The sequence below is a fragment of the Ambystoma mexicanum genome, chromosome 1p (assembly GCF_040938575.1).
Source record: "Ambystoma mexicanum isolate Mex_15411 chromosome 1p, UKY_AmexF1_1, whole genome shotgun sequence".
Classification (NCBI taxonomy): Eukaryota; Metazoa; Chordata; class Amphibia; order Caudata; family Ambystomatidae; genus Ambystoma; species Ambystoma mexicanum.
Window position 1 is genome coordinate 1,027,642,558 of NC_090921.1, and position 12,342 is coordinate 1,027,654,899.

General features: G+C 41.4%; 5 non-coding genes across 5 annotated transcripts; all 5 read right to left on the minus strand.

Moving 5' to 3' along the window:
• On the minus strand, nt 1–86 carry TRNAY-GUA (transfer RNA tyrosine (anticodon GUA)). The gene is given in 2 exon segments: nt 1–36; nt 50–86. It is a non-coding gene; the product is annotated as a tRNA-Tyr (tRNA).
• Nucleotides 87–1,937: 1,851 nt separating this feature from the next.
• TRNAY-GUA (transfer RNA tyrosine (anticodon GUA)) lies at nt 1,938–2,023 on the minus strand. Its single transcript is given in 2 exon segments — nt 1,938–1,973; nt 1,987–2,023. It is a non-coding gene; the product is annotated as a tRNA-Tyr (tRNA).
• Nucleotides 2,024–7,059: 5,036 nt separating this feature from the next.
• Nucleotides 7,060–7,145, minus strand: TRNAY-GUA (transfer RNA tyrosine (anticodon GUA)). The gene is given in 2 exon segments: nt 7,060–7,095; nt 7,109–7,145. It is a non-coding gene; the product is annotated as a tRNA-Tyr (tRNA).
• Nucleotides 7,146–8,350: 1,205 nt separating this feature from the next.
• TRNAY-GUA (transfer RNA tyrosine (anticodon GUA)) lies at nt 8,351–8,436 on the minus strand. Its single transcript is given in 2 exon segments — nt 8,351–8,386; nt 8,400–8,436. It is a non-coding gene; the product is annotated as a tRNA-Tyr (tRNA).
• Nucleotides 8,437–12,180: 3,744 nt separating this feature from the next.
• TRNAY-GUA (transfer RNA tyrosine (anticodon GUA)) lies at nt 12,181–12,266 on the minus strand. Its single transcript is given in 2 exon segments — nt 12,181–12,216; nt 12,230–12,266. It is a non-coding gene; the product is annotated as a tRNA-Tyr (tRNA).
• Nucleotides 12,267–12,342: the final 76 nt, after the last annotated feature.

A 12,342-nucleotide genomic window follows, 5' to 3' on the forward strand; every position in this document is an offset into this window, starting at 1 on the left:
TCCTTCGAGCCGGATTTGAACCAGCGACCTAAGGATGCCTGTTTTACCACTACAGTCCTCCGCTCTACCAACTGAGCTATCGAAGGCTTGGCAAATCATTTTCTAGCAAACTCAATACGAGCTTCCACTTCAACCGTCGACTTGTAAACATCTCTTGCAATTCGTGCAAAATACTACAAATTTGGCTTGTGAGGTTCCCGAATTGAGTAAAAGCACATTAGTTCCCAATTAAAAAAATGACCCCCTCCGCAGTCTCCCGCATGTTAATGACCACCATACTAAGGGGGAAAAGTTGAAAAGCGGCGCCTCACAGGCCATCTCCTCAGAGTATTCAGCCGTGTTGGGCCTTGACAATATTTTAATATCTTGGATGGTGTATAGTGTTCTCTCATTTCCCTTGAGAAATTAAGATTGTCAAGGGGATTCTGCTGTTTTGCCAGTTCATAGCAAGAGATGGGGATCCAAAACACCTCACAGGAAACCAATGAAGATTCGTGTTGGACAGAAAAATAAGGTGGTCACAGCCTCAAAGCAAAAGGCATCTATTTTCAGTGATGAAATATAATATAATTATAAATTGTCTGTTATTTTACTTTCCAAGTATTTTACTTTACAAGTATTCAATAAAATGTGCATTTGGCAAAAGTCCTTTGAGCTGGATTTGAACCAGCGACCTAAGGATGCCTGTTTTACCACTACAGTCCTCCGCTCTACCAACTGAGCTATCGAAGGCTTAGCAAATCAGTCTCTAGCAAGCTCAATACGAGCTTCCACTTCAACCGTCGACTTGTAAACATCTCTTGCAATTCGTGCAAAATACTACAAATTTGGCTTGTGAGGTTCCCGAATTGAGTAAAAGCACATCAGTTCCCAATTAAAAAAATGACCCCCTCCGCAGTCTCCTGCATGTTACTGACCACCATACTAAGGGGGAAAAGTTGAAAGGCGGCACCTCACAGGCCATCTCCTCAGAGTATTCAGCCGTGTTGGGCCTTGACAATATTTTAATATCTTGGATGGTGTATAGTGTTCTCTCATTTCCCTTGAGAAATCAAGATTGTCAAGGGGATTCTGCTGTTTTGCCAGTTCATAGCAAGAGATGGGGATCCAAAACACCTCACAGGAAACCAATGAAGATTAGTGTTGGACAGAAAAATAACATGGTCACAGCCTCAAAGCAAAAGGCATCTATTTTCAGTGATGAAATATAATATATTTATAAATTGTCTGTTATTTTACTTTCCAAGTATTTTACTTTCCAAGTATTCAATAAAATGTGCATTTGGCAAAAGTCCTTCGAGCCGGATTTGAACAAGCGACCTAAGGATGCCTGTTTTACCACTACAGTCCTCCGCTGTACCAACTGAGCTATCGAAGGCTTGGCAAATCAATCTCTAGCAAGCTCAATACGAGCTTCCACTTCAACCGTCGACATTCAAACATCTCTTGCAATTCGTGCAAAATACTACAAATTTGGCTTGTGAGGTTCCCGAATTGAGTAAAAGCACATCAGTTCCCAATTAAAAAAATGACCCCCTCTGCAGTCTCCCGCATGTTACTGACCACCATACTAAGGGGGAAAAGTTGAAAGGCGCGCCTCACAGGCCATCTCCTCAGAGTATTCAGCCGTGTTGGGCCTTGACAATATTTTAATGTCTTGGATGGTGTATAGTGTTCTCCCATTTCCCTTGAGAAATCGAGATTGTCAAGGGGATTCTGCTGTTTTGTCAGTTCATAGCAAGAGATGGGGATCCAAAACACCTCACAGGAAACCAACGAAGATTGGTGTCGGACAGAAAAATAACGTGGCCACAGCCTCAAAGCAAAAGGCATCTATTTTCAGTGATGAAATATAATATAATTATAAATTGTCTGTTATTTTACTTTCCAAGTATTTTACTTTCCAAGTATTCAATAAAATTTGCATTTGGCAAAAGTCCTTCGAGCCGGATTTGAACCAGCGACCTAAGGATGCCTGTTTTACCACTACAGTCCTCCGCTCTACCAACTGAGCTATCGAAGGCTTGACAAATCACTCTCTAGCAAACTCAATACGAGCTTCCACTTCAACCGTCGACTTGTAAACATCTCTTGCAATTCGTGCAAAATACTACAAATTTGGCTTGTGAGGTTCCCGAATTGAGTAAAAGCACATCAGTTCCCAATTAAAAAAATGACCCCCTCCGCAGTCTCCCGCATGTTAATGACCACTATACTAAGGGGGAAAAGTTGAAAGGCGGCGCCTCACAGGCCATCTCCTCAGAGTATTCAGCCGTGTTGGGCCTTGACAATATTTTAATATCTTGGATGGTGTATAGTGTTCTCTCATTTCCCTTGAGAAATCAAGATTGTCAAGGGGATTCTGCTGTTTTGCCAGTTCATAGCAAGAGATGGGGATCCAAAACACCTCACAGGAAACCAATGAAGATTCGTGTTGGACAGAAAAATAACGTGGTCACAGCCTCAAAGCAAAAGGCATCTATTTTCAGTGATGAAATATAATATAATTATAAATTGTCTGTTATTTTACTTTCCAAGTATTTTACTTTCCAAGTATTCAATAAAATGTGCATTTGGCAAAAGTCCTTCGAGCCGGATTTGAACCAGCGACCTAAGGATGCCTGTTTTACCACTACAGTCCTCCGCTCTACTAACTGAGCTATCGAAGGCTTGGCAAATCAGTCTCTAGGAAGCTCAATACGAGCTTCCACTTCAACCGTCGACATTCAAACATCTCTTGCAATTCGTGCAAAATACTACAAATTTGGCTTGTGAGGTTCCCGAATTGAGTAAAAGCACATCAGTTCCCAATTAAAAAAATGACCCCCTCCGCAGTCTCCCGCATGTTTTTGACCACCATACTAAGGGGGAAAAGTTGAAAGGCGGCGCCTCACAGGCCATCTCCTCAGAGTATTCATCAGTGTTCGGCCTTGACAATATTTTAATATCTTGGATGGTGTATAGTGTTCTCCCATTTCCCTTGAGAAATCAAGATTGTCAAGGGGATTCTGCTGTTTTGTCAGTTCATAGCAAGAGATGGGGATCCAAAATACCTCACAGGAAACCAACGAAGATTGGTGTCGGACAGAAAAATAACGTGGCCACAGCCTCAAAGCAAAAGGCATCTATTTTCAGTGATGAAATATAATATAATTATAAATTGTCTGTTATTTTACTTTCCAAGTATTTTACTTTCCAAGTATTCAATAAAATGTGCATTTGGCAAAAGTCCTTCGAGCAGGATTTGAACCAGCGACCTAAGGATGCCTGTTTTACCACTACAGTCCTCCGATCTACCAACTGAGCTATCGAAGGCTTGACAAATCACTCTCTAGCAAACTCAATACGAGCTTCCACTTCAACCGTCGACTTGTAAACATCTCTTGCAATTCGTGCAAAATACTACAAATTTGGCTTGTGAGGTTCCCGAATTGAGTAAAAGCACATCAGTTCCCAATTAAAAAAATGACCCCCTCCGCAGTCTCCCGCATGTTAATGACCACTATACTAAGGGGGAAAAGTTGAAAGGCGGCGCCTCACAGGCCATCTCCTCAGAGTATTCAGCCGTGTTGGGCCTTGACAATATTTTAATATCTTGGATGGTGTATAGTGTTCTCTCATTTCCCTTGAGAAATCAAGATTGTCAAGGGGATTCTGCTGTTTTGCCAGTTCATAGCAAGAGATGGGGATCCAAAACACCTCACAGGAAACCAATGAAGATTCGTGTTGGACAGAAAAATAACGTGGTCACAGCCTCAAAGCAAAAGGCATCTATTTTCAGTGATGAAATATAATATAATTATAAATTGTCTGTTATTTTACTTTCCAAGTATTTTACTTTCCAAGTATTCAATAAAATGTGCATTTGGCAAAAGTCCTTCGAGCCGGATTTGAACCAGCGACCTAAGGATGCCTGTTTTACCACTACAGTCCTCCGCTCTACTAACTGAGCTATCGAAGGCTTGGCAAATCAGTCTCTAGGAAGCTCAATACGAGCTTCCACTTCAACCGTCGACATTCAAACATCTCTTGCAATTCGTGCAAAATACTACAAATTTGGCTTGTGAGGTTCCCGAATTGAGTAAAAGCACATCAGTTCCCAATTAAAAAAATGACCCCCTCCGCAGTCTCCCGCATGTTTTTGACCACCATACTAAGGGGGAAAAGTTGAAAGGCGGCGCCTCACAGGCCATCTCCTCAGAGTATTCATCAGTGTTCGGCCTTGACAATATTTTAATATCTTGGATGGTGTATAGTGTTCTCCCATTTCCCTTGAGAAATCAAGATTGTCAAGGGGATTCTGCTGTTTTGTCAGTTCATAGCAAGAGATGGGGATCCAAAATACCTCACAGGAAACCAACGAAGATTGGTGTCGGACAGAAAAATAACGTGGCCACAGCCTCAAAGCAAAAGGCATCTATTTTCAGTGATGAAATATAATATAATTATAAATTGTCTGTTATTTTACTTTCCAAGTATTTTACTTTCCAAGTATTCAATAAAATGTGCATTTGGCAAAAGTCCTTCGAGCAGGATTTGAACCAGCGACCTAAGGATGCCTGTTTTACCACTACAGTCCTCCGATCTACCAACTGAGCTATCGAAGGCTTGGCAAATCGTTCTCTAGCAAACTCAATACGAGCTTCCACTTCAACCGTCGACTTGTAAACATCTCTTGCAATTCGTGCAAAATACTACAAATTTGGCTTGTGACGTTCCCGAATTGAGTAAAAGCACATCAGTTCCCAATTAAAAAAATGACCCCCTCCGCAGTCTCCCGCATGTTTTTGACCACCATACTAAGGGGGAAAAGTTGAAAGGCGGCGCCTCACAGGCCATCTCCTCAGAGTATTCAGCCGTGTTGGGCCTTGACAATATTTTAATATCTTGGATGGTGTATACTGTACTCTCATTTCCCTTGAGAAATCAAGATTGTCAAGGGGATTCTGCTGTTTTGCCAGTTCATAGCAAGAGATGGGGATCCAAAACACCTCACAGGAAACCAATGAAGATTGGTGTTGGACAGAAACATAACGTGGCCACAGCCTCAAAGCAAAAGGCATCTATTTTCAGTGATGAAATATAATATAATTATAAATTGTCTGTTATTTTATTTTCCAAGTATTTTACTTTCCAAGTATTCAATAAAATTTGCATTTGGCAAAAGTCCTTCGAGCCGGATTTGAACCAGCGACCTAAGGATGCCTGTTTTACCACTAGAGTCCTCCGCTCTACCAACTGAGCTTTCGAAGGCTTGGCAAATCATTCTCTAGCAAACTCAATACGAGCTTCCACTTCAACCGTCGACTTGTAAACATCTCTTGCAATTCGTGCAAAATACTACAAATTTGGCTTGTGAGGTTCCCGAATTGAGTAAAAGCACATCAGTTCCGAATTAAAAAAATGACCCCCTCCGCAGTCTCCTGCATGTTAATGACCACCATACTAAGGGGGAAAAGTTGAAAGGCGGCGCCTCACAGGCCATCTCCTCAGAGTATTCAGCCGTGTTGGGCCTTGACAATATTTTAATATCTTGGATGGTGTATAGTGTTCTCCCATTTCCCTTGAGAAATCAAGATTGTCAAGGGGATTCTGCTGTTTTGCCAGTTCATAGCAAGAGATGGGGATCCAAAACACCTCACAGGAAACCAATGAAGATTCGTGTTGGACAGAAAAATAACATGGTCACAGCCTCAAAGCAAAAGGCATCTATTTTCAGTGATGAAATATAATATAATTATAAATTGTCTGTTATTTTACTTTCCAAGTATTTTACTTTCCAAGTATTCAATAAAATGTGCATTTGGCAAAAGTCCTTCGAGCCGGATTTGAACCAGCGACCTAAGGATGCCTGTTTTACCACTACAGTCCTCCGCTGTACCAACTGAGCTATCGAAGGCTGGGCAAATCAGTCTCTAGCAAGCTCAATACGAGCTTCCACTTCAACCGTCGACATTCAAACATCTCTTGCAATTCGTGCAAAATACTACAAATTTGGCTTGTGAGGTTCCCGAATTGAGTAAAAGCACATCAGTTCACAATTAAAAAAAGGACCCCCTCCGCAGTCTCCCGCATGTTACTGACCACCATACTAAGGAGGAAAAGTTGAAAGGCGGCGCCTCACAGGCCATCTCCTCCAAGTATTCATCAGTGTTCGGCCTTGACAATATTTTAATATCTTGGATGGTGTATAGTGTTCTCCCATTTCCCTTGAGAAATCAAGATTGTCAAGGGGATTCTGCTGTTTTGTCAGTTCATAGCAAGAGATGGGGATCCAAAATACCACACAGGAAACCAACGAAGATTGGTGTCGGACAGAAAAATAACGTGGCCACAGCCTCAAAGCAAAAGGCATCTATTTTCAGTGATGAAATATAATATAATTATAAATTGTCTGTTATTTTACTTTCCAAGTATTTTACTTTCCAAGTATTCAATAAAATGTGCATTTGGCAAAAGTCCTTTGAGACGGATTTGAACCAGCGACGAGCTATCGAAGGCTTGGCAAATCATTGTCTAGCAAACTCAATACGAGCTTCCACTTCAACCGTCGACTTGTAAACATCTCTTGCAATTCGTGCAAAATACTACAAATTTGGCTTGTGAGGTTCCCGAATTGAGTAAAAGCACATCAGTTCCCAATTAAAAAAATGACCCCCTCCGCAGTCTCCCGCATGTTACTGACCAAAATACTAAGGGGGAAAAGTTGAAAGGCGCGCCTCACAGGCCATCTCCTCAGAGTATTCAGCCGTGTTGGGCCTTGACAATATTTTAATATCTTGGATGGTGTATAGTGTTCTCCCATTTCCCTTGAGAAATCAAGATTGTCAAGGGGATTCTGCTGTTTTGTCAGTTCATAGCAAGAGATGGGGATCCAAAACACCTCACAGGAAACCAACGAAGATTGGTGTCGGACAGAAACATAACGTGGCCACAGCCTCAAAGCAAAAGGCATCTATTTTCAGTGATGAAATATAATATAATTATAAATTGTCTGTTATTTTATTTTCCAAGCATTTTACTTTCCAAGTATTCAATAAAATTTGCATTTGGCAAAAGTCCTTCGAGCCGGATTTGAACCAGCGACCTAAGGATGCCTGTTTTACCACTACAGTCCTCCGCTCTACCAACTGAGCTATCGAAGGCTTGGCAAATCATTTTCTAGCAAACTCAATACGAGCTTCCACTTCAACCGTCGACTTGTAAACATCTCTTGCAATTCGTGCAAAATACTACAAATTTGGCTTGTGAGGTTCCCGAATTGAGTAAAAGCACATTAGTTCCCAATTAAAAAAATGACCCCCTCCGCAGTCTCCCGCATGTTAATGACCACCATACTAAGGGGGAAAAGTTGAAAGGCGGCGCCTCACAGGCCATCTCCTCAGAGTATTCAGCCGTGTTGGGCCTTGACAATATTTTAATATCTTGGATGGTGTATAGTGTTCTCTCATTTCCCTTGAGAAATCAAGATTGTCAAGGGGATTCTGCTGTTTTGCCAGTTCATAGCAAGAGATGGGGATCCAAAACACATCACAGGAAACCAATGAAGATTCGTGTTGGACAGAAAAATAAGGTGGTCACAGCCTCAAAGCAAAAGGCATCTATTTTCAGTGATGAAATATAATATATTTATAAATTGTCTGTTATTTTACTTTCCAAGTATTTTACTTTCCAAGTATTCAATAAAATGTGCATTTGGCAAAAGTCCTTCGAGCCGGATTTGAACAAGCGACCTAAGGATGCCTGTTTTACCACTACAGTCCTCCGCTGTACCAACTGAGCTATCGAAGGCTTGGCAAATCAGTCTCTAGCAAACTCAATACGAGCTTCCACTTCAACCGTCGACATTCAAACATCTCTTGCAATTCGTGCAAAATACTACAAATTTGGCTTGTGAGGTTCCCGAATTGAGTAAAAGCACATCAGTTCCCAATTAAAAAAATGACCCCCTCTGCAGTCTCCCGCATGTTACTGACCACCATACTAAGGGGGAAAAGTTGAAAGGCGCGCCTCACAGGCCATCTCCTCAGAGTATTCAGCCGTGTTGGGCCTTGACAATATTTTAATGTCTTGGATGGTGTATAGTGTTCTCCCATTTCCCTTGAGAAATCGAGATTGTCAAGGGGATTCTGCTGTTTTGTCAGTTCATAGCAAGAGATGGGGATCCAAAACACCTCACAGGAAACCAACGAAGATTGGTGTCGGACAGAAAAATAACGTGGCCACAGCCTCAAAGCAAAAGGCATCTATTTTCAGTGATGAAATATAATATAATTATAAATTGTCTGTTATTTTACTTTCCAAGTATTTTACTTTCCAAGTATTCAATAAAATTTGCATTTGGCAAAAGTCCTTCGAGCCGGATTTGAACCAGCGACCTAAGGATGCCTGTTTTACCACTACAGTCCTCCGCTCTACCAACTGAGCTATCGAAGGCTTGACAAATCACTCTCTAGCAAACTCAATACGAGCTTCCACTTCAACCGTCGACTTGTAAACATCTCTTGCAATTCGTGCAAAATACTACAAATTTGGCTTGTGAGGTTCCCGAATTGAGTAAAAGCACATCAGTTCCCAATTAAAAAAATGACCCCCTCCGCAGTCTCCCGCATGTTAATGACCACTATACTAAGGGGGAAAAGTTGAAAGGCGGCGCCTCACAGGCCATCTCCTCAGAGTATTCAGCCGTGTTGGGCCTTGACAATATTTTAATATCTTGGATGGTGTATAGTGTTCTCTCATTTCCCTTGAGAAATCAAGATTGTCAAGGGGATTCTGCTGTTTTGCCAGTTCATAGCAAGAGATGGGGATCCAAAACACCTCACAGGAAACCAATGAAGATTCGTGTTGGACAGAAAAATAACGTGGTCACAGCCTCAAAGCAAAAGGCATCTATTTTCAGTGATGAAATATAATATAATTATAAATTTTCTGTTATTTTACTTTCCAAGTATTTTACTTTCCAAGTATTCAATAAAATGTGCATTTGGCAAAAGTCCTTCGAGCCGGATTTGAACCAGCGACCTAAGGATGCCTGTTTTACCACTACAGTCCTCCGCTCTACTAACTGAGCTATCGAAGGCTTGGCAAATCAGTCTCTAGGAAGCTCAATACGAGCTTCCACTTCAACCGTCGACATTCAAACATCTCTTGCAATTCGTGCAAAATACTACAAATTTGGCTTGTGAGGTTCCCGAATTGAGTAAAAGCACATCAGTTCCCAATTAAAAAAATGACCCCCTCCGCAGTCTCCCGCATGTTTTTGACCACCATACTAAGGGGGAAAAGTTGAAAGGCGGCGCCTCACAGGCCATCTCCTCAGAGTATTCATCAGTGTTCGGCCTTGACAATATTTTAATATCTTGGATGGTGTATAGTGTTCTCCCATTTCCCTTGAGAAATCAAGATTGTCAAGGGGATTCTGCTGTTTTGTCAGTTCATAGCAAGAGATGGGGATCCAAAATACCTCACAGGAAACCAACGAAGATTGGTGTCGGACAGAAAAATAACGTGGCCACAGCCTCAAAGCAAAAGGCATCTATTTTCAGTGATGAAATATAATATAATTATAAATTGTCTGTTATTTTACTTTCCAAGTATTTTACTTTCCAAGTATTCAATAAAATGTGCATTTGGCAAAAGTCCTTCGAGCAGGATTTGAACCAGCGACCTAAGGATGCCTGTTTTACCACTACAGTCCTCCGATCTACCAACTGAGCTATCGAAGGCTTGGCAAATCGTTCTCTAGCAAACTCAATACGAGCTTCCACTTCAACCGTCGACTTGTAAACATCTCTTGCAATTCGTGCAAAATACTACAAATTTGGCTTGTGACGTTCCCGAATTGAGTAAAAGCACATCAGTTCCCAATTAAAAAAATGACCCCCTCCGCAGTCTCCCGCATGTTTTTGACCACCATACTAAGGGGGAAAAGTTGAAAGGCGGCGCCTCACAGGCCATCTCCTCAGAGTATTCAGCCGTGTTGGGCCTTGACAATATTTTAATATCTTGGATGGTGTATACTGTACTCTCATTTCCCTTGAGAAATCAAGATTGTCAAGGGGATTCTGCTGTTTTGCCAGTTCATAGCAAGAGATGGGGATCCAAAACACCTCACAGGAAACCAATGAAGATTGGTGTTGGACAGAAACATAACGTGGCCACAGCCTCAAAGCAAAAGGCATCTATTTTCAGTGATGAAATATAATATAATTATAAATTGTCTGTTATTTTATTTTCCAAGTATTTTACTTTCCAAGTATTCAATAAAATTTGCATTTGGCAAAAGTCCTTCGAGCCGGATTTGAACCAGCGACCTAAGGATGCCTGTTTTACCACTAGAGTCCTCCGCTCTACCAACTGAGCTTTCGAAGGCTTGGCAAATCATTCTCTAGCAAACTCAATACGAGCTTCCACTTCAACCGTCGACTTGTAAACATCTCTTGCAATTCGTGCAAAATACTACAAATTTGGCTTGTGAGGTTCCCGAATTGAGTAAAAGCACATCAGTTCCGAATTAAAAAAATGACCCCCTCCGCAGTCTCCTGCATGTTAATGACCACCATACTAAGGGGGAAAAGTTGAAAGGCGGCGCCTCACAGGCCATCTCCTCAGAGTATTCAGCCGTGTTGGGCCTTGACAATATTTTAATATCTTGGATGGTGTATAGTGTTCTCCCATTTCCCTTGAGAAATCAAGATTGTCAAGGGGATTCTGCTGTTTTGCCAGTTCATAGCAAGAGATGGGGATCCAAAACACCTCACAGGAAACCAATGAAGATTCGTGTTGGACAGAAAAATAACATGGTCACAGCCTCAAAGCAAAAGGCATCTATTTTCAGTGATGAAATATAATATAATTATAAATTGTCTGTTATTTTACTTTCCAAGTATTTTACTTTCCAAGTATTCAATAAAATGTGCATTTGGCAAAAGTCCTTCGAGCCGGATTTGAACCAGCGACCTAAGGATGCCTGTTTTACCACTACAGTCCTCCGCTGTACCAACTGAGCTATCGAAGGCTGGGCAAATCAGTCTCTAGCAAGCTCAATACGAGCTTCCACTTCAACCGTCGACATTCAAACATCTCTTGCAATTCGTGCAAAATACTACAAATTTGGCTTGTGAGGTTCCCGAATTGAGTAAAAGCACATCAGTTCACAATTAAAAAAAGGACCCCCTCCGCAGTCTCCCGCATGTTACTGACCACCATACTAAGGAGGAAAAGTTGAAAGGCGGCGCCTCACAGGCCATCTCCTCCGAGTATTCATCAGTGTTCGGCCTTGACAATATTTTAATATCTTGGATGGTGTATAGTGTTCTCCCATTTCCCTTGAGAAATCAAGATTGTCAAGGGGATTCTGCTGTTTTGTCAGTTCATAGCAAGAGATGGGGATCCAAAATACCACACAGGAAACCAACGAAGATTGGTGTCGGACAGAAAAATAACGTGGCCACAGCCTCAAAGCAAAAGGCATCTATTTTCAGTGATGAAATATAATATAATTATAAATTGTCTGTTATTTTACTTTCCAAGTATTTTACTTTCCAAGTATTCAATAAAATGTGCATTTGGCAAAAGTCCTTTGAGACGGATTTGAACCAGCGACGAGCTATCGAAGGCTTGGCAAATCATTCTCTAGCAAACTCAATACGAGCTTCCACTTCAACCGTCGACTTGTAAACATCTCTTGCAATTCGTGCAAAATACTACAAATTTGGCTTGTGAGGTTCCCGAATTGAGTAAAAGCACATCAGTTCCCAATTAAAAAAATGACCCCCTCCGCAGTCTCCCGCATGTTACTGACCAAAATACTAAGGGGGAAAAGTTGAAAGGCGCGCCTCACAGGCCATCTCCTCAGAGTATTCAGCCGTGTTGGGCCTTGACAATATTTTAATATCTTGGATGGTGTATAGTGTTCTCCCATTTCCCTTGAGAAATCAAGATTGTCAAGGGGATTCTGCTGTTTTGTCAGTTCATAGCAAGAGATGGGGATCCAAAACACCTCACAGGAAACCAACGAAGATTGGTGTCGGACAGAAACATAACGTGGCCACAGCCTCAAAGCAAAAGGCATCTATTTTCAGTGATGAAATATAATATAATTATAAATTGTCTGTTATTTTATTTTCCAAGCATTTTACTTTCCAAGTATTCAATAAAATTTGCATTTGGCAAAAGTCCTTCGAGCCGGATTTGAACCAGCGACCTAAGGATGCCTGTTTTACCACTACAGTCCTCCGCTCTACCAACTGAGCTATCGAAGGCTTGGCAAATCATTTTCTAGCAAACTCAATACGAGCTTCCACTTCAACCGTCGACTTGTAAACATCTCTTGCAATT